Consider the following 20,665-nt stretch of genomic DNA (forward strand, 5'->3'; position numbering starts at 1 on the left):
CGGACCAGGGGGGAGGAGGCGCGCGGCCCACCTTTGGCTGCCCCTCTCTCTCTCCACTAAGGCCCATATGGCCCATTACTTCTCCCGGGGGGGTCCGGTAACCCTCCGGCTCTCCGGTTTTCTCCGAAATCACCCGGAACACTTCCGGTGTCCGAATATAGCCGTCCAATATATCATTCTTTATGTCTCGACCATTTCGAGACTCCTCATCATGTCCGTGATCACATCCGGGACTCCGAACTAACTTCGGTACATCAAAATTCATAAACTCATAATATAACTGTCATCGAAACCTTAAGCGTGCGGACCCTACGGGTTCGAGAACAATGTAGACATGACCGAGACACGTCTCCGGTCAATAACCAATAGCAGAACCTGGATGCTCATATTGGCTCCTACATATTCTACGAAGATCTTTATCGGTCAGACCGCATAACAACATACGTTGTTCCCTTTGTCATCGGTATGTTACTTGCCCGAGATTCGATCGTCGGTATCCCATACCTAGTTCAATCTCGTTACCGGCAAGTCTCTTTACTCGTTCCGTAATACATCATCTCACAACTAACTCATTAGTTGCAATGCTTGCAAGGCTTATGTGATGTGTATTACCGAGAGGGCCCAGAGATACCTCTCCGACAATCGGAGTGACAAATCCTAATCTCGAAATACGCCAACCCAACATGTACCTTTGGAGACACCTGTAGAGCACCTTTATAATCACCCATTTACGTTGTGACGTTTGGTAGCACACAAAGTGTTCCTCCGGCAAACGGGAGTTGCATAATCTCATAGTCATAGGAACATGTATAAGTCATGAAGAAAGCAATAGCAACATACTAAACGATCGGGTGCTAAGCTAATGGAATGGGTCATGTCAATCAGATCATTCATCTAATGATGTGATCCCGTTAATCAAATAACAACTCTTTGTTCATGGTTAGGAAACATAACCATCTTTGATCAACGAGCTAGTCAAGTAGAGGCATACTAGTGACACTCTGTTTGTCTATGTATTCACACATGTATTATGTTTCCGGTTAATACAATTCTAGCATGAATAATAAACATTTATCATAAGGAAATAAATAATAACTTTATTATTGCCTCTAGGGCATATTTCCTTCAGTCTCCCACTTGCACTAGAGTCAATAATCTAGATTACACAGTAATGATTCTAACACCCATGGAGCCTTGGTGCTGATCATGTTTTGCTCGTGGAAGAGGCTTAGTCAACGGGTCTGCAACATTCAAATCCGTATGTATCTTGCAAAACTCTATGTCTCCCACCTGGACTAGATCCCAGATGGAATTGAAGCGTCTCTTGATGTGCTTGGTTCTCTTGTGAAATCTGGATTCCTTTGCCAAGGCAATTGCACCAGTATTGTCACAAAAGATTTTCATTGGACCCGATGCACTAGGTCTGACACCTAGATCGGATATGAACTCCTTCATCCAGACTCCTTCATTTGCTGCTTCCGAAGCAGCTATGTACTCCGCTTCACATGTAGATCCCGCTACAACGCTTTGTTTAGAACTGCACCAACTGACAGCTCCACCGTTTAATGTAAACACGTATCCGGTTTGCGATTTAGAATCGTCCGGATCAGTGTCAAAGCTTGCATCAACGTAACCTTTTACGATGAGCTCTTTGTCACCTCCATATATGAGAAACATATCCTTAGTCCTTTTCAGGTATTTCAGGATGTTCTTGACCGCTGTCCAGTGATCCACTCCTGGATCACTTTGGTACCTCCCTGCTAGACTTATAGCAAGGCACACATCAGGTCTGGTACACAGCATTGCATACATGATAGAGCCTATGGCTGAAGCATAGGGAACATCTTTCATTTTCTCTCTATCTTCTGCAGTGGTCGGGCATTGAGTCTTACTCAACTTCACACCTTGTAACACAGGCAAGAACCCTTTCTTTGCTTGATCCATTTTGAACTTCTTCAAAACTTTGTCAAGGTATGTGCTTTGTGAAAGTCCAATTAAGCGTCTTGATCTATCTCTATAGATCTTAATGCCTAATATGTAAGCAGCTTCACCGAGGTCTTTCATTGAAAAACTCTTATTCAAGTATCCCTTTATGCTATCCAGAAATTCTATATCATTTCCAATTAGTAATATGTCATCCACATATAATATCAGAAATGCTACAGAGCTCCCACTCACTTTCTTGTAAATACAGGCTTCTCCAAAAGTCTGTATAAAACCAAATGCTTTGATCACACTATCAAAGCATTTATTCCAACTCCGAGAGGCTTGCACCAGTCCATAAATGGATCGCTGGAGCTTGCACACTTTGTTAGCTCCCTTTGGATCGACAAAACCGTCTGGTTGCATCATATACAACTCTTCTTCCAGAAATCCATTCAGAAATGCAGTTTTGACATCCATCTGCCAAATTTCATAATCATAAAATGCGGCAATTGCTAACATGATTCGGACATACTTAAGCATCGCTACGGGTGAGAAGGTCTCATCGTAGTCAATCCCTTGAACTTGCCGAAAACCTTTTGTGACAAGTCGAGCTTTGTAGACAGTAATATTACCGTCAGCGCTAGTCTTCTTCTTGAAGATCCATTTATTCTCAATTGCTTGCCGATCATCGGGCAAGTCAACCAAAGTCCATACTTTGTTCTCATACATGGATCCCATCTCAGATTTCATGGCTTCAAGCCATTTTGCGGAATCTGGGCTCACCATCGCTTCTTCATAGTTCGTAGGTTCATCATGATCTAGTAGCATGACTTCCAGAATAGGATTACCGTACCACTCTGGCGCGGATCTCACTCTGGTTGATCTACGAGGTTTAGTAGTATCTTGTCCTGAAGTTTCATGATCATCATCATTAGCTTCTCACTAATTGGTGTAGGTGTCACAGAAACAGTTTTCTGTGATTCACTACTTTCCAATAAGGGAGCAGGTAAAGTTACCTCGTCAAGTTCTACTTTCCTCCCACTCACTTCTTTCGAGAGAAACTCCTTCTCCAGAAAGTTTCCGAACTTAGCAACAAAAGTCTTGCCTTCGGATCTATGATGGAAGGTGTATCCAATAGTCTCCTTTGGATATCCTATGAAGACACATTTCTCTGATTTGGGTTCGAGCCTATCAGGTTGAAGCTTTTTCACATAAGCATCGCAGCCCCAAACTTTCAAAAACGACAACTTTGGTTTCTTGCCAAACCATAGTTCATAAGGGGTCGTCTCAATGGATTTTGATGGTGCCCTATTTAACGTGAATGCGGTCGTCTCCAAAGCATAACCCCAAAACGATAGCGGTAAATCAGTAAGAGACATCATAGATCGCACCATATCTAGTAAAGTACGATTACGACGTTCGGACACACCATTACGCTGTGGTGTTCCGGGTGGCGTGAGTTGCGAAACTATTCCGCATTTTTTCAAATGTACACCAAACTCGTAACTCAAATATTCTCCTCCACGATCAGATCGTAGAAACTTTATTTTCTTGTTACGATGATTTTCAACTTCACTCTGAAATTCTTTGAACTTTTCAAACGTTTCAGACTTATGTTTCATTAAGTAGATATACCCATATCTGCTTAAGTCATCTGTGAAGGTGAGAAAATAACGATATCTGCCACGAGCCTCAATATTCATCGGACCACATACATCTGTATGTATGATTTCCAACAAATCTGTTGCTCTCTCCATAGTACCGGAGAACCGTGTTTTAGTCATCTTGCCCATGAGGCACGGTTCGCAAGTACCAAGTGATTCATAATCAAGTAGTTCCAAAAGTCCATCAGTATGGAGTTTCTTCATGCGCTTTACACCGATATGACCTAAACGGCAGTGCCACAAATAAGTTGCACTATCATTATCTACTCTGCATCTTTTGGCTTCAACACTATGAATATGTGTGTCACTACTATCGAGATTCAATAAAAATAGACCACTCTTCAAGGGTGCATGACCATAAAAGATATTACTCATATAAATAGAACAACCATTATTCTCTGATTTAAATGAATAACCGTCTCGCATCAAACAAGATCCAGATATAATGTTCATGCTTAACGCTGGCACCAAATAACAATTATTTAGGTCTAATATTAATCCCGAAGGTAGATGTAGAGGTAGCGTGCCGACCGCGATCACATCGACTTTGGAACCGTTTCCCACACGCATCGTCACCTCGTCCTTAGCCAATCTTCGCTTAATCCGTAGTCCCTGTTTCGAGTTGCAAATATTAGCAACAGAACCAGTATCAAATACCCAGGTGCTACTGCGAGCATTAGTAAGGTACACATCAATAACATGTATATCACATATACCTTTGTTCACCTTGCCATCCTTCTTATCCGCCAAATATTTGGGGCAGTTCCGCTTCCAGTGACCAGTCTGCTTGCAGTAGAAGCACTCAGTTTCAGGCTTAGGTCTAGGTTTGGGTTTCTTCTCTTGAGTAGCAACTTGCTTGCTGTCCTTTTTGAAGTTCCCCTTCTTTTTCCCTTTGCCCTTTTTCTTGAAACTAGTGGTCTTGTTGACCATCAACACTTGATGCTCCTTCTTGATTTCTACCTCCGCAGCTTTCAGCATTGCGAAGAGCTCGGGAATAGTCTTATTCATCCCTTTCATATTATAGTTCATCACAAAGCTCTTGTAGCTTGGTGGCAGTGATTGGAGAATTCTGTCAATGACGCAATCATCTGGAAGATTAACTCCCAATTGAATCAAGTGATTATTATACCCAGACATTTTAAGTATATGCTCACTGACAGAACTGTTCTCCTCCATCTTGCAGCTATAGAACTTATTGGAGACTTCATATCTCTCAATCCGGGCATTTGCTTGAAATATTAACTTCAACTCCTGGAACATCTCATATGCTCCATGACGTTCAAAACGTCGTTGAAGTCCCAATTCTAAGCCGTAAAGCATGGCACACTGAACTATCGAGTAGTCATCAGCTTTGCTCTGCCAGACGTTCATAACATCTGGTGTTGCTCCAGCAGCAGGCCTGGCACCCAGCGGTGCTTCCAGGACGTAATTCTTCTGTGCAGCAATGAGGATAATCCTCAAGTTACGGACCCAGTCCGTGTAATTGCTACCATCATCTTTCAACTTTGCTTTCTCAAGGAACGCATTAAAATTCAACGGAACAACAGCACGAGCCATCTATCTACAATCAAGCATAAACAAGCAAGATACTATCAGGTACTAAGTTTCATGATAAATTTAGGTTCAAAAAATTTACTTAAAGAACTCCCACTTAGATAGACATCCCTCTAATCCTCTAAGTGATTACGTGATCCAAATCAACTAAACCATGTCCGATCATCACGTGAGATGGAGTAGTTTCATTGGTGAACATCACTATGTTGATCATATCTTCTATATGATTCACGCTCTACCTTTCGGTCTCCGTGTTCCGAGGCCATATATGTATATGCTTGGCTCGTCAAGTATAACCTGAGTATTCCGCGTGTGCAACTGTTTTGCACCCGTTGTATTTGAACGTAGAGCCTATCACACCCGATCATCATGTGGTGTCTCAGCACGAAGAACTTTCGCAACGGTGCATACTCAGGGAGAACACTTCTTGATAATTAGTGAGAGATCATCTTATAATGCTACCGTCAATCAAAGCAAGATAAGATGCATAAAAGATAAACATCACATGCAATCAATATAAGTGATATGATATGGCCATCATCATCTTGTGCTTGTGATCTCCATCTTCGAAGCACCGTCGTGATCACCATCGTCACCGGCGCGACACCTTGATCTCCATCGTAGCATCATTGTCGTCTCGCCAATCTTATGCTTCCACGACTATCGCTACCGCTTAGTGATAAAGTAAAGCATTACAGCGCGATTGCATTGCATACAATAAAGCGACAACCATATGGCTCCTGCCAGTTGCCGATAACTCGGTTACAAAACATGATCATTTCATACAATAAAATTTAGCATCATGTCTTGATCATATCACATCACAACATGCCCTGCAAAAACAAGTTAGACGTCCTCTACTTTGTTGTTGCAAGTTTTACGTGGCTGCTACGGTCTTAAGCAAGAACCAATCTTACCTACGCATCAAAACCACAACGATAGTTTGTCAAGTTGGTGCTATTTTAACCTTCGCAAGGACCGGGCGTAGCCACACTCGGTTCAACTAAAGTTGGAGAAACTGTCACCCGCAAGCCACCTATGTGCAAAGCACGTCGGGAGAACCGGTCTCGCGTAAGCGTACGCGTAATGTCGGTCCGGGCCGCTTCGTCCAACAATACCGCTGAACCAAAGTATGACGTGCTGGTAAGCAGTATGACTTATATCGCCCACAACTCACTTGTATTCTACTCGTGCATATAACATCAACATATAAAACCTAGGCTCGGATGCCACTGTTGGGTTTCGTAGTAATTTCAAAAAAATTCCTACGCACACGCAAGATCATGGTGATGTATAGAAACGAGAGGGGGAGATTGTGATCTACGTACCCTTGTAGATCGACAACGGAAGCGTTAACTTGGTTGATGTAGTCGTACGTCTCCACGGCCCGACCGATCAAGCACCGAAACTACGGCACCTCCGAGTTCTAGCACACGTTCAGCTCGATGACGATCCCCGGACTCCGATCCAGCAAAGTGTCGGGGAAGAGTTCCGTCAGCACGACGGCGTGGTGACGATCTTGATGTTCCACTGTCGCAGGGCTTCGCCTAAGCGCCGCTACAATATTATCGAGGACTATGGTGGAAGGGGGCACCGCACACGGCTAAGAATATGATCACGTGGATCAACTTGTGTGTCAAGGGGTGCCCCCTGCCCCCGTATATAAAGGATCAAGGGGAGGAGGCCGGCCGGCCTCTATGGCGCGCCAAGGAGGAGTCCTCCTCCTAGTAGGAGTAGGACTCCTACTAGGAGGGGAAAGAAGTGGGGAGGGAGAGGGAAAGGGAGGCGCGCGGCCCACCTTTGGCTGCCCCTCTCTCTCTCCACTAAGGCCCATATGGCCCATTACTTCTCCCGGGGGGGTCCGGTAACCCTCCGGCTCTCCGGTTTTCTCCGAAATCACCCGGAACACTTCCGGTGTCCGAATATAGCCGTCCAATATATCATTCTTTATGTCTCGACCATTTCGAGACTCCTCATCATGTCCGTGATCACATCCGGGACTCCGAACTAACTTCGGTACATCAAAACTCATAAACTCATAATATAACTGTCATCGAAACCTTAAGCGTGCGGACCCTACGGGTTCGAGAAAAATGTAGACATGACCGAGACACGTCTCCGGTCAATAACCAATAGCGGAACCTAGATGCTCATATTGGCTCCTACATATTCTACGAAGATCTTTATCGGTCAGACCGCATAACAACATACGTTGTTCCCCTTGTCATCGGTATGTTACTTGCCCGAGATTCGATCGTCGGTATCCCATACCTAGTTCAATCTCGTTACCGGCAAGTCTCTTTACTCGTTCCGTAATACATCATCTCACAACTAACTCATTAGTTGCAATGCTTGCAAGGCTTATGTGATGTGTATTACCGAGAGGGCCCAGAGATACCTCTCCGACAATTGGAGTGACAAATCCTAATCTCGAAATACGCCAACCCAACATGTACCTTTGGAGACACCTGTAGAGCACCTTTATAATCACCCATTTACGTTGTGACGTTTGGTAGCACACAGAGTGTTCCTCCGGCAAACGGGAGTTGCATAATCTCATAGTCATAGGAACATGTATAAGTCATGAAGAAAGCAATAGCAACATACTAAACGATCGGGTGCTAAGCTAATGGAATGGGTCATGTCAATCAGATCATTCATCTAATGATGTGATCCCGTTAATCAAATAACAACTCTTTGTTCATGGTTAGGAAACATAACCATCTTTGATCAACGAGCTAGTCAAGTAGAGGCATACTAGTGACACTCTGTTTGTCTATGTATTCACACATGTATTATATTTCCGGTTAATACAATTCTAGCATGAATAATAAACATTTATCATAAGGAAATAAATAATAACTTTATTATTGCCTCTAGGGCATATTTCCTTCATCTTTATCATAAAAATACCAAAAATATTATCTTATCATATCTATCAGATCTCACTCTCGTAAGTGGCCCTATAGGGATTGACAACCCCTATTTACGTTGGTTGCGAGGATTTATTTGTTTTGTGCAGGTGCGAGGGACTCGCGCGTAGCCTCCTACTAGATTGATACCTTGGTTCTCAAAAACTTAGGGAAATACTTACGCTACTTTGCTGCATCATCCCTTCCTCTTCGTGGAAAACCAACGCAGTGCTAAAAGAGGTAGCAGTTTGTATAATGAATTTTAGATGTTAATAGACCGCAATATATAGAGCAAGATCCCCCACAATATATGCATGTGTGAATGAACTTCGAATTTCATATGCATATATTGGTTGATATAAACTTGGTGAAGCTTTCTCTATATACTCATTCATGCAACAAGCACATATAACTAGGGTAGATATAATTACTTATCTTAAACCCTATAAACTTCTCCCCCATTGACAACAAATGCCAAAATGGACGAAAAAATCTAGAAGAACAATATAGTATGAGTTCCTCCTTAGTGTGTGCATATCACAAAAATATGAGTGAAATGAAATGCACATATTCAATGATGAAAAATTTGAGGAGCTCACACCATATTTAGGATCTAGAATGCAACAAGATACTATGATATGAAATTAAGATTAGACATGGGAGGAAAACATTCAAAAGATCCAAAGGGCATATTTTGGCAAGATATAATAGGAATATCCAATGTGATCATCATGTCAAGTATGGGTCTAAAATACATCCAGAACACATGAGTGCGCATGGATATATGCAATGCATACAAGCACCCACTTTCCACCTCTTACCGAAACCACCAAAGAGTCAAAATGAACCAAACCAAGTGGCCAACAAGGAATAGATGATACCGATAAGAACTTTCTTGTGTATAAAAGGTTCTAAGTGGCCAATAGTCAGCATGATATGCATCCACAAAGAAACTCGCATACACAAAAAGGTTGTAATTGATAAGAACATGATATCCACAAGTGAATCCACTATTATACAACTTGAGCCTAGTCATAATAGCAAGGCACATGGCACAAAGCACATGGCGCAAATTGATCTTATTTGCATAGCACAAAGTGAAGCAAGCAATCAAAAGATCCAACGAGCCAAAAGGATAAAAGAATAGTATGATTTGGGCAAAGGAGTGTTCCAAGGAAAATAGAGAAGCTCCCCATGATTTGTGCACTATTTAGAATTTTTTTTGTATTTGGATACAAGTGCACAAATTAGGTTCATCATTCCCCCAAAGTTAATCGGAACACAAAACAATTGCAAGCAAGCATAGATAAGAAAAGAAGCCTCACATTTGCAACAAACATATGGTTGAGCAACATGTAAATGAGGCAACCTAATAATAGGCACAACCAAAACGATGTGTGTGAGTCACGTCAATGCACTTGAGAAGACTAATGTAAGGATGAGAATAAGCATCAACATAGTCTTGAGTAAATGAGATACAAGGTGCGAGACATGTCCTTCCCATACACACGAAGTTAAGCAGGACACACACACATCAAGCAAATGGGTTCACAAGCTCACTAATATGCAAATTTAAAAATCAAAGCTTGTGACAACCCATGATGAAGATAGGAAGTAATAGGCTTGTCAAGACAAGCATGAGGACAATAGTCTTCACCAAACATGAGTGCACTAAGATGCAAAGAGGTAAGACACGCACTCATACAACAGATGCTTCCATGGAGCCACCAAAGATATAAAAAGAGAATGAAACGGTGGACATGAAAGAATAGGGATATCAACTAGAGATGTAACTTCTCTCATGTGTATAACATTCTAGGTAGATGATTTCCACAAAGAAGGATGTACACATGAAATAGTTACTAAAGGAAAGAATAAGATATCCAAACGGGAGTCATAAAATATACCAATGAGATCTTTGCTTGAAGGCATAGCACATGTCTTAATATAATCTTATTGTTTATTAATGAACTCCAAACACACAACCATCAAAGACATCACAACTAGCAACAAGAGATCATTGTTGGGATGCTTTGAGAAAGGAAACAAGTATCATAGGAACAAGTCAAGAAATTCATGCCATGATGAAACCTACACAAGGTTGACCTCCATTTCTATATATATGCATGAAGTAAATACTTGTTACCGAGATAGCATTGGTATGAAGTCGTCGATCAATAAAATGTCCAAGCTTGGCTCTAATTTCCTCGTAGTGCCACCACCTTCATGAATAAGCCAAGCACCCAATGCTTCTCAAATGTACCTAAAACATTTTAAGTACAATATGGTACCCAAACTTATTGGGTCCGAAGTAGTTAGCATAACTACAACACATAGGGTAAAACCACTTAAGTATGTGCATATCGATATGAATTTGAATTTCATGCACATCTTAGTTATTAAGAATTTGATGGAATTACCATACATATATATTGGATCAAATAAAGCAAACAAGGCATGCGAATTTACACATAGTAAATATGCATGCACAAGCCTACCAAAATCCAGGGAGATACAAATTGAACAAATGAAGACATAACCGTTAATACTTCCAATAACATCACTCGTCATTCATGTTGTCCAAAATGAATCAAAGTGACAAATCAACATATGATAGCACACAAAGCTCAACATATGAACCAAGGAAAACCAATGAGCATATAAGATATGCATTGCATACATACTCATAGGAATATCTCACTCAAGTAGATATAGCACGCTATAAACAATGAGATAACAAACTCCCATAACTCCATACAAATCATTTAGATGAACTCAAACAAAATGGTATTTCGGGTTATCATTCGGTGTAGAAATCAGATAAGTACATGATCATCTATACTAACACAATCATAACATGAGATTTTTAGAAATAAACACAATGCTTGGATAGCAACTTATTAACATTCCAATTAGAAAGATCATCATGCAAAGCAACAACTGGAATAGCTTTAATCAAACGATTTTCCAAATATGATTTTTAAGATAACCATGGGCAAAACCGCACAAGAATGCCATACGTAAACAAGGCATTGCATGCCACGGAGATATAAGATAATCTCAAATGTAAATTCTAAGTGGCTTCCCTCCATTGTTCATATTAACAAGGATTGTGATATGCACAAAGCATATCACTTCCCCATAATGTGATGATCCATGTATTATACATAAGAGGCATATGAAATCTAGCCAAAGATAATCAATGGATGAGAGTTTGAGTTTCGAATGAACTTGACATACCACATAGTGACTAGATAATTAATCTTGCATTATAAATACTAGGTGGTATCCCATATATATACACATTTTAGGTTTGTGATGTGCGTAGAGCATAACACTCCCCCATAATGTGATAATCCATTAATATCTCAAAAAAAGCCAAGGAAGATTCAACTAATGAAGCAATAAAGGCTCGAGACTACATACACAAATATATGACATGCATTGCAACCTACACATGCCAGATAACACAAATCAAGCATATTAGGAGACACAACTGTGACGCCCCCAATTTGACCGTACACTAATCATGCACGCAAATGTGTACGATCAAGATCAAGGACTCACGGGAAGATATCACAACACAACTATACAAATAAAATAAGTCATACAAGCATCATATTACAAGCCAGGGGCCTCGAGGGCTCGAATACAAGAGCTCGATCATAGACGAGTCAGCGGAAGCAACAATATCTGAGTACAGACATAAGTTAAACAAGTTTGCCTTAAGAAGGCTAGCACAAACTGGGATACAGATCGAAAGAGGCGCAGGCCTCCTGCCTGGGATCCTCCTAACTACTCCTGGTCGTCGTCAGCGGGCATCACGTAGTAGTAGGCACCTCCGGTGTAGTAGGAGTCGTCGTCGAAGATGGCGTCTGGCTCCTGGGCTCCAACATCTGGTTGCGACAACCAGAAAGAAAGGAAAGGGGGAAAAAGGGGGAGAAAGCAACCGTGAGTACTCATCCAAAGTACTCGCAAGCAAGGAGCTACACTACATATGTATGCATTGGTATCAACTGGAATAGGGCTATCATATGTGGACTGAACTGCAGAATGCCGGAATAAGAGGGGGATAACTAGTCCTTTCGAAGACTACGCTTCTGGCAGCCTCCGTCTTGCAGCATGTAGAAGAGATTAGACTGAAGTCCTCCAAGTAGCATCGTGTAGCATAATCCTAACCGCTGATCCTCCCCTCGTCGCCCTGTGAGAGAGCGATCACCGGTTGTATCTGGCACTTGGAAGGGTGTGTTTTATTAAGTATCTGGTTCTAGTTGTCATAAGGTCAAGGTACAACTCCAAGTCGTCCTGTTACCGAAGATCACGGCTATTCGAATAGATTAACTTCCCTGCAGGGGTGCACCACATACCCCAACATGCTCGATCCCATTTGGCCAGACACACTTTCCTGAGTCATGCCCGGCCTCGGAAGATCAACACGTCGCAGCCCCACCTAGGCACAACAGAGAGGTCAGCACGCTGGTCTAAACCTAAGCGCACAGGGGTCTGGGCCCATCGCCCATAGCACACCTGCACGTTGCGAACGCGGCCGGAAGCAGAACTAGCCCCCTTAATACAAGAGCAGGCTTACGGTCCAATCCGGCGCGCGCCACTCAGTCGCTGATGTCACGAAGGCTTCGGCTGATACCACGACGCCGGGATACCCATAACTACTCCCGCGTAGATGGTTAGTGCGTATAGACCAAATGCCCAGACTCAGATCAAATACCCAGATCTCGTTAAGCGTGTTAAGTATCCGCGAACGCCGACCAGGGCCAGGCCCACCTCTCTCCTAGGTGGTCTGAACCTGCCCTGTCGCTCCGCCTCAAGGTAACAGTCGGGGGCCGTCGGGAACCCAGGCCCACCACTACCTGGATGGAGCCACCTGCCCCTTCAGCCCCCATCTCCGAACAGTAACACAGGTAAGGTAACTGTGTAAAGTATATTGTATATGCCCGTGATCACCTCCCGAAGTGATCACGGCCCAGTAGTATAGCATGGCAGACGGACAAGAGGGTAGGGCCACTGATGGAACACTAGCATCCTATACTAAGCAGTAGGATAGCAGGTAAAGGTAACAACAGTAGTAGCAAGGATAGGCTATGCATCAGGATAGGAATAACGGAAAGCAGTAACATGCTACACTACTCTAATGCAAGTAGTATAGAGGAGAGTAGGCGATATCTGGTGATCAAGGGGGGGGCTTGCCTGGTTGCTCTGGCAAGAGAGAGGGGTCGTCAACACCGTAGTCGATCAGGGGTACCGGCAGCGGTCTCGGGGTCTACCGGAAAGAAGCAATGGAGGGGGAACACAATAAATAACAGAGCAAACAAAGCAACACAAAGCATAACATGGCAATGCGCGGTGCTAGGGGTGACCTAACGCCGTATGAGGTGATACCGGTGAAGGGGGGAAACATCCGGGAAAATATCCCCGGTGTTTCGTGTTTTCGGACAACGAATCGGAGGGGGAAAGTTGCATGTTTGCTATGCTAGGGATGTGTGGCGGACGAACGGAGAGTGTATCCGTATTCGTCTCGTCGTTCTGAGCAACTTTCATGTACAAAATTTTTCCATCTGAGTTACGGATTATTTTATATTAAAATTTAAAGATTTAAAATGATTTTTTAATTTCAGGATTTAATTTAATTCGAAATTAATTTTGTATTTAAATGCTATGGGTACACAGGAAGTGTACCCAGATTGTGTCTAAGGGGCTGACAAGTCAGCGTTTGACTAGACCGTTGACTGGTCAAAAGGGGCCCATGGGACCCGCATGTCATTGACTGGGCTATCCCAGTAAGTGGTTTGACTGGTCAATGCGACCCATGTGTCATTGATACATGTTTTACTAAACAGCACTTGATTAACTAATCTGGTTGATTAGGTTATTAAGCAGGTTAATTAAGTTAACTAATTAACTTACTAGCTAATTAATCAATTAATTAATTAATTTAACAATATTTATTTATTCAATCTCTTTTTTTATGTTTTATTTTTGGGCGTGGGCCCCATCTGTCAAGGGCCCGAAGGCCACAGTGGGCACTGGGCTATCGGGCGGTGGGTGTGGGCGCCCAGCGTGGCCAAACCCGCCCGGGTGCGGGGGCTGGGAAGGCCGTGGCCGGAGCAGCAGGGGCCGTCGAGAGACGGCGGCGGCCGGAGCCGGGGCTGCGTGGCGGCGCCAGCTGTAGTAGCAGTTCCGGAGGAGCGGCGACAATGGGTGCAGGGCGACGGGCGTGACTAGCTGCGCTCGGAGGCGGTAGCAGTAGGAGGCGGCAGTGGTAGCGAGCAGGGACGGGGCTCAGGCGCGGCGCGGGCGCAGCCACACATGGTGGCGGGCAAACACGGCGAGGCCGCGCACGGGCACGGGGCGACGCGTCCAGGGCGGAGCAGGGTCGGAGCGCGGACGAGGCCGTGGCGCACGGGAGGAGGGGAAGGAGGATAGGGGGTGGATCCTCACAGGGGAGCTGCAGGGGGAAGGCAATGGGCTCGGGGAGGTGGCGGCAGCGTCACCGGCGATGAGGGCGGCGAAGGGCGGCGCCGTTCGGGGGAGGTGCCGGCGTTGGGGGCGAGCGGTTCCGGGCTCGGGGCGGTCCGGCGATGTGGCTGGTGGTGCTCCGGCAGTCGACTGCGTCTTGGTGGTGGCGGCGTTGTCCAGGGGCGATGGGCGACGCGGGAGGCGCGACGAGCGGGCCGATCTCGCAAGGGAGAGGCACGGAAGGTCCGGCGACGGCAGTGGTCACCGGGGCGCCGGCGAGGTGGCGTGCGGCATCAGCGTCGGCAGGTCGGGGGCGCGGTTGCCCCGATCCAGACTGGGGAGGGGAGCGAAGGAAGTGGGGGATCGAGGGGAGGAGTGGGAGAGATGGGGATAGGGTTCGGTAGGTGGTGGGGATAAGGTGAGTGGGGGTGGGCTGGCCGGTTGGGCCTTGACTTGCTGGGCCGAAGCCCAGGGGGCAGGGGGTTTTCTCTTTCTTTTTTTTGTATTTTCTTTTCTGTTTTGGCTAATTGTTTGGGCACCAAATGAGTTTTGTAAAATATGAGAGTTGGCCCAAAATTCACAACACAATATATCCTACCACCAAAAACTAGTTTGGGGTAATTATCATTTCATATTTATTTATTTATTAATAAAAAGGTTAGTAAATAATGTTTTCAGCCACTGTCTGAGGTTGTTTAAGTCACTTATCAAATTTCAATAATGTTGTTTACAATTTTATCATAGCCTCTGATTTATCTACTATTTATTGAACATTTTAGTTTTAATATTTGAAAAACTTTTATTGTTTGCTTGATTTTGATTTTGAATTTGAATCGGTTTCGAACTAACGCGAGATTACTAACAGTAATCAAAGTGACGTGGCATCGTTAACGTGGGATTACTATAACCTAATTATCCGGGTGTCACAATTCTCCTCCACTACAAGAAATCTCGTCCCGAGATTTAGGAGCGGGAGTAAGGGGAAAGGGGTTTGGTTACGAGATTCTAACGGGTCTTCTCAATGTTGGTTGCTCTTCTCGAAGAGGTCAATCCATTACATTGAAGTCTTCATTTGTCTGCTTCAGGTTATCCTGATGAAGTCGTCATCCTTCCTTCAGGATCTCCATCGTTCTTACGAAAGAATAAAGGGTGGGCATTCTGGGAGAACAGACCTCTGCAAGGTCGACTATCTGGTAGATAAAATCGAGGAAGGTGGCAGAAGTAACTCTCGAATTGAAACTTACGAAAATATAGAGAGCAAGGTAAGGAGGTATCATGGGAAGTTTCGAGCGGGCGGGCAATCGTTTGATGCCTGAAACAGGGTGTGAAAAGGGGTTCAAAGCAATGGGAATAAGTATTGTGTCTGATACCAGAATTGATGATTTCTCGGAAGGTGGCTCGTGAATCACATACGAGGCCAAGTGCAAGGAATTAACTTTGCAAACGGGAGGTATATAGGAGAGTCAGGTTTTGATCATGTGGAACTGTGGTTTATGGGCCCACCATGTGGGTTAAAAGTAGGAAGGGCGGTGACGTCTTGCATGATCATGTAAGCAAGGTATGTCAGAGGATAGCATATCATTTATGTCAGCAACAACATCAGTACCAAGGGCGAGGGACAAGGATAACCATTTTCCTGCTTGTTGAACGAGGCGGACCAATAGGCAGGGTTCTTGTCCATCGGTGGTTACCGGAATGCTATCAACAAAAGCAACAGGATCTTACTGACACGGTTGTACACCAAGGTGTTTTACATAAGCAGAAGATTACTGCTGCTTATATAATATAGATCACAAGAAGGGTTAAGCAATCCAATGGAAAGGAAGGGTGATTACCAGGTTTAATCAGAACAATAGGAGGGAATATGTGTTTAAACACAAATTTCAGGGGGTATATCCTTCCCAAGGACAAACAGAGCATGATAGCCATGATAGGATATAACGTAGAAAACCCTCTAGGAAAGGGGAGAGAAATTTCATGACATTACCCATACAATGGTGTTTGGATAATTGATAACGAGAATTTAGCATTGTGCTTAAAATGCTCCTGTTGAAAATCGGAGTACCACAGACATGCTTCGAGATAGCATGGACATGGTCAACAGGCAAAGGTCGGATTTTGGATACTCAAAGGACCCATCAGGAACAACTTGTAGAATAAGCCTTACAATTTCCTCAGGGAAGAATGGATAACCTTGCTAAAAAGGATGAACTATAACCATAAGTCCTCCGGCCAGGTGTGCTGGGCATGCCATCACTTTACCGGGTCATAAAAGACCAGTGTTATAACTCATGGAAAAATGTTCCAACCATCATATCTGACCGAGATTCAGATCTGATCGGTGTTAGGATACGTCAGACTCAGGATGCCTGAGAAGAAAGTGCAACATAAATTGTCGAGATGACATAGTAAGATTCTCGGGAATTGAACTATGGAAGCGAGTCCCGAAACAAGAGCTCATCATTAAACCAAGGAGAGAATGAGGGGTGGCTGATGGTCTCAGCGACAATTCTTCAAGATTCCCAAAAGGATGGATTTCCACAAGTAGGTGAACAATGAGATAACATTTGTCAGATCCAATGATATAATGATGTAGGTTCGAGGAAACATCCACAACCAAACATTGGTTGACAGGTGCACCCGAATTATGGGATGGGTTGCACGATAAATGTTAGAACGGCGACTTCACGATCAAAACAGTTAAAATGAATCAATCGACCATTCACTTCAAAGCAATAGGATTGCTAAAAGTCTTGAATTCACACTTCATAGTTCAATTGTCGGTATTCTGGTTAGCAACAACACAGGGACCAAGAAAGAATGGTGATGGTGAGAAGTATCACTATATCAAGGATTCTTAAGAGGTGGTGAAATTCTCACGACATTCTTGACATAAAAAGATGGTAATGCTCTAAGGTAAAGAAGAACATATGCTGGATAGTAAGGAACTCAAGGTATAACACAAACACGGACAGGTTTGTGTTGAACGGAAGACAATAAAGTGGACAATGATAATACCAAGCATCGAGGGAAAGGATGGTATTCCTCATCATGAATTCAATTGATATCCTGGAAGAGCTCAGAATGTTAATGATGATCATGACAAATTCTGTCGAGAGGTTTCCTGGAGATGTAATCGATCGGCGATGACATCAAGTCAAAGGAATGATGAAGCGAAATGATCTTGAGACCATGAGTAGGACACCAACTTGAATTCAGGCTTGTCGTTCAAGGTGGAACAATAAGACAAGGAAGATCGAGGTAAGCTTAGCTCATCACCGAAAGTGGTGCTCCGAGAATAAGGACCAGGTAGCGCAGTTAAAATCATCACGACAATGATAAAGCCAAACAGGCTAGGAATGGCATGATCGGGTACAAACTCGTACTTAAAGAAGATTACTAAGAGTTGTTGAACCGTAGTGTGGACTCGGTTCAGTTATCGGTGTCTCTGAGTGTTTAATAACTTAGAGCCCATGAAAAATTGGAATCAATGAGAATGTAGCACTTGATGAAGAACTCATAAGAAGTTATGCAGTTCCGTGATAATCTTGAGATACCAGGGGGTAATACTCGACGACAAATCAAAGTAGAGGTTGGACTGGGGTATTACCCCGTAGAAGACAAGTGCTTAAACTTGCACGAGAAATGTTATTTAAAGGAGAACATGGTCGGAACCACGATTCAAAAAGGCCAGATCCCAGATATCAGAACTTATACCCAGAAATAATCAAGTTAAGAGAAGCTTTAATGATAAGATCCACATCATGTCCATGGGCATGAACACAAAGTTCAAGGTCGACTCCCACTTCTCCAATGCATAACCTTACATTTACCTCCCCCTTTCGAAGTTGTAGTGTTGAAAAGTTATCTGACGAAGCATCAGCAGGGTATAACCCGCATAACTTTCGAGGTCACACAAATTAAGGAAGGCATAGGTTCAACCCGTCAGGGTATCGTGGAAACATATACCACAAGCTTTGAGAGTAAATATTACCAGCTCGAAAGCAGAGCATGGTTGGCAAAAGGAGAGGATACAAATTACCAAAGGCATTATGTATCGGAGAAAGAACTCACAAGGTGATTAATTATGAAGGACATTTTCGGGTAATAATCCAACAGTGGATATGGTGATCCACAATGGAGCTGATGTGAGTATCGATGCCCAATCAGAGGAAGAAAGATGCAAATGCATCGATTTACAGAACATCTGAATAATTCAACGTTTAAATAACAAAGGAATTATGATTTTCAAATCAAGGGATCAGGAGCAAACGCTCTGATCAAGGACGGTCAAGTTGAATAGACTTAGGGGTACAATCGATGGCAATCTGATTGGCCGAGGACCAGCTCACGTTTTAAATGACATCTGAGCTGGGAGGATGAATTCTACGATCTGAGTGAGGATTGCAAGAATTCGCAACATATTGAGTCAATGGACTCAAAATGATATTGACAAAGGTTGCCAATAAGATTACTATACTTATGGGATTAACCATAATGCAAGCAAGCAAGAATTTCAGGAGCAATAGGTTGCTCAGGATTTTCGGAAGACCGAATGGTATTTCGAAGAATTTTGTGAACTGCATGAATATCTGGGGATGAGCAGATACTCGATAAATGCGAGTAATTATCCGTAGTGGTATGCATGTGGCAAAGAACTGCAAGGCAGTAGGCACAAAGTATTCTCGGGGTATCTTATAATAACAAGATCGACTGGGAATAAAAGTAAGCACGTCAGGTCTAAATACTTATCCATAGGGATATTTCGGTGGTAGGGACTTGCAAAAGCAACGGGCACAAGGTCTCGAGAGAATATCGGAGAGTATCTTCGAAATCTACTGGTGCAGCCGGCGATCATCTGGACTGAAGGGGCTCTCCGGGAGAAAGTATTTTAGAGAACCTAAAGTTAGATTTTAGTAAAAAATCATTTAACCCGAATAGAAGAGAGTTCAGAACCCCGGAGTAAAGATCGAGGAGTAAAAGATCCTAATACCACCCGATGGCAACGTGTGCCCGTAAGACACACAGCCATGTTAGTAAAAGTTTTGCAATGTCTAGACTCGACTTCGGCCAAAGAGTTGGAAGGGGGATTCCTACAGGCAGTCGGCTCTGATACCAACTTGTGACGCCCCCGATTTGACCGTACACTAATCATGCACGCAAATGTGTACGATCAAGATCAAGGACTCACGGGAAGATATCACAACACAACTATACAAATAAAATAAGTCATACAAGCATCATATTACAAGCCAGGGGCCTCGAGGGCTCGAATACAAGAGCTCGATCATAGACGAGTCAGCGGAAGCAACAATATCTGAGTACAGACATAAGTTAAACAAGTTTGCCTTAAGAAGGCTAGCACAAACTGGGATACAGATCGAAAGAGGCGCAGGCCTCCTGCCTGGGATCCTCCTAACTACTCCTGGTCGTCGTCAGCGGGCATCACGTAGTAGTAGGCACCTCCGGTGTAGTAGGAGTCGTCGTCGAAGATGGCGTCTGGCTCCTGGGCTCCAACATCTGGTTGCGACAACCAGAAAGAAAGGAAAGGGGGAAAAGGGGGAGAAAGCAACCGTGAGTACTCATCCAAAGTACTCGCAAGCAAGGAGCTACACTACATATGTATGCATTGGTATCAACTGGAATAGGGCTATCATATGTGGACTGAACTACAGAATGCCGGAATAAGAGGGGGATAACTAGTCCTTTCGAAGACTACGCTTCTGGCAGCCTCCGTCTTGCAGCATGTAGAAGAGATTAGACTGAAGTCCTCCAAGTAGCATCGTGTAGCATAATCCTAACCGCTGATCCTCCCCTCGTCGCCCTGTGAGAGAGCGATCACCGGTTGTATGTGGCACTTGGAAGGGTGTGTTTTATTAAGTATCCGGTTCTAGTTGTCATAAGGTCAAGGTACAACTCCAAGTCGTCCTGTTACCGAAGATCACGGCTATTCGAATAGATTAACTTCCCTGCAGGGGTGCACCACATACCCCAACACGCTCGATCCCATTTGGCCGGACACACTTTCCTGGGTCATGCCCGGCCTCGGAAGATCAACACGTCGCAGCCCCACCTAGGCACAACAGAGAGGTCAGCACGCCGGTCTAAACCTAAGCGCACAGGGGTCTGGGTCCA

The sequence above is a fragment of the Triticum urartu genome, chromosome 3A (assembly GCF_056163025.1).
Source record: "Triticum urartu cultivar PI428250 chromosome 3A, HENAU_Tu73, whole genome shotgun sequence".
In the NCBI taxonomy this organism is placed as follows: Eukaryota; Viridiplantae; Streptophyta; class Magnoliopsida; order Poales; family Poaceae; genus Triticum; species Triticum urartu.